The sequence below is a fragment of the Schistocerca piceifrons genome, unplaced genomic scaffold (genome assembly GCF_021461385.2).
Source record: "Schistocerca piceifrons isolate TAMUIC-IGC-003096 unplaced genomic scaffold, iqSchPice1.1 HiC_scaffold_18, whole genome shotgun sequence".
Lineage (NCBI taxonomy): Eukaryota > Metazoa > Arthropoda > Insecta > Orthoptera > Acrididae > Schistocerca > Schistocerca piceifrons.
This window is the reverse complement of record NW_025727678.1, coordinates 62,501-65,000: the sequence shown is the minus strand read 5'-3', so window position 1 is coordinate 65,000 and position 2,500 is coordinate 62,501. Positions and strand designations below refer to the sequence as shown.

Here is a 2,500-nt window from a genome sequence, read left to right as displayed (position 1 = left end):
CGTCGCAATACGAATGCCCCCGCCTGTCCCTATTAATCATTACCTCGGGTTCCGAAAACCAACAAAATAGAACCGAGGTCCTATTCCATTATTCCATGCACACAGTATTCAGGCGGGCTTGCCTGCTTTAAGCACTCTAATTTGTTCAAAGTAAACGTGCCGGCCCACCGAGACACTCAATAAAGAGCACCCTGGTAGGATTTCAACGGGGTCCGCCTCGGGACGCACGAGCACGCACGAGGCGGTCGCACGCCTTCGGCTCGCCCCACCGGCAGGACGTCCCACGATACATGCCAGTTAAACACCGACGGGCGGTGAACCAACAGCGTGGGACACAAATCCAACTACGAGCTTTTTAACCGCAACAACTTTAATATACGCTATTGGAGCTGGAATTACCGCGGCTGCTGGCACCAGACTTGCCCTCCAATAGATACTCGTTAAAGGATTTAAAGTGTACTCATTCCGATTACGGGGCCTCGGATGAGTCCCGTATCGTTATTTTTCGTCACTACCTCCCCGTGCCGGGAGTGGGTAATTTGCGCGCCTGCTGCCTTCCTTGGATGTGGTAGCCGTTTCTCAGGCTCCCTCTCCGGAATCGAACCCTGATTCCCCGTTACCCGTTACAACCATGGTAGGCGCAGAACCTACCATCGACAGTTGATAAGGCAGACATTTGAAAGATGCGTCGCCGGTACGAGGACCGTGCGATCAGCCCAAAGTTATTCAGAGTCACCAAGGCAAACGGACCGGACGAGCCGACCGATTGGTTTTGATCTAATAAAAGCGTCCCTTCCATCTCTGGTCGGGACTCTGTTTGCATGTATTAGCTCTAGAATTACCACAGTTATCCAAGTAACGTGGGTACGATCTAAGGAACCATAACTGATTTAATGAGCCATTCGCGGTTTCACCTTAATGCGGCTTGTACTGAGACATGCATGGCTTAATCTTTGAGACAAGCATATGACTACTGGCAGGATCAACCAGGGAGCTGCGTCAACTAGAGCTGAGCAGCCGGCCGCCCGGGAGTGTGTCCCGGGGGCCCGCGCGAACACGCAAGCGTCCGCTCAATCATTCTGCAAACAGGAGGAGGCTGAGCTCCCCTGCACAATACACCTCGAAACCCTCTCAGGTCCCGGCGGCGCGCAGCGCCGTCCCAAGTACTTGGTCGGGTTCGAGAGAGGCGCAATCGCCCGGAGTTAGGCGAGTAGACGCTTTCGGTGCGACCACCCGTGCTCCCAACTGAGCTTGCCGCTGCCGACAGAGGCCCGGGAGCGTGCTGTCGTGGCATTGCCGGCGGGAGACAACACGCGCCACCTACGGTGACCGGCAGCTCCAACGCCAGCGCCACAGAAGGACAAAAGCCCCACTTGGGTGCCGAAGCGAACTCTCCCAGCACAGCGCACGCGCCAACACATCCGCACAGCTGCGATACAAACCACCAGCGAGAACCGCTGGGGCGACCGAGCAGCAGACGGCGTCGCGGCGCCGAGCGCCGGGCGGCGGCGCATCCTCAACGCACACAGTCCTCAATCGGACCAGCACACTGAAGATGTCCACCGCGCTTCGCACCGGGCCCGCGAGGACCTACTTTGGCCGCACGGCGCCGCGCGCAGGGTGCGCCGGCGCGCAGCTGCGACGCCTGCCGCGTCCGTCGGCCGGCGCGCCTGCCACTGGCCGCCCCCACCAGCCGGCTGTAGCGCGTGCGCCCACGCACCGCGCGGCCAGCACGCCGGGAGGCGCCCCCTCACCGGCCGGGGACGGTCCCACCCAGCCACCGCCGCGTATCGCTTCACACCCAGATGCCGTTCAGTTTCGTCGGCATGGTGGGTATCGCTGGAACAACCGGTTCGTACCTCAACCTATCGTCGCCATCACCGATTCACCCCTAGCGAGAACAACCGCACCACAACAGGTTACCATTTGTTCATTTGCGTAACTTCACCAGAAAACGCAGGCGTCCATCGCCATTTGCAACTTCAACGATTATTGCATGCCTGTGTCAGGTGTCACGCCACACTACGTCTGCCCACATACACGCAACAAAATGTGCACGCCTAGACAATACGTGGAAGGTGGCCCCCGTACGTATGCGATGTCCATTGCTCGAACGACTGTCAACCGGCCTCTGTAGCATGTCGCAGATATGGAACGCGGTGCACCATGCCATCACGGTGTGTGAGGAGAGACGACTAGGTCCGAATACATCAACAGACAGCTCATGCTGATCGCCATCCACGGCGTCCGTTCCTCCCACACGTCTCTATGGCGTACCACACTGCAATCCAGCTCTCATAGGGAGACGACACGTAGCTGCGTGCACAATATTTGCACTGTATGGTCCGCCGTTTTTGGGCGCAGTCGTTGTACGGTCACACATGTGCCACGATGTATCATTCGGTACATAAGGACGAATGTGCAGTACAGATTGTGGTTTACGCGTACGACATTAGCGGACGGTTGACACAGGCCGCACCACAACGTAGCCTGAGTACGT

General features: G+C 58.1%; 1 non-coding gene across 1 annotated transcript in view; it reads right to left on the bottom strand.

The window, feature by feature from the left end:
* The window catches only part of LOC124740648, a 1,909-nt gene extending 916 nt beyond the window's left edge, over positions 1 to 993 (bottom strand). Inside the window, exon 1 of the ribosomal RNA XR_007009867.1 lies at positions 1 to 993. This exon is cut by the window's left edge and continues 916 nt beyond it. This is a non-coding gene — a ribosomal RNA (small subunit ribosomal RNA).
* Positions 994 to 2,500: the final 1,507 nt, after the last annotated feature.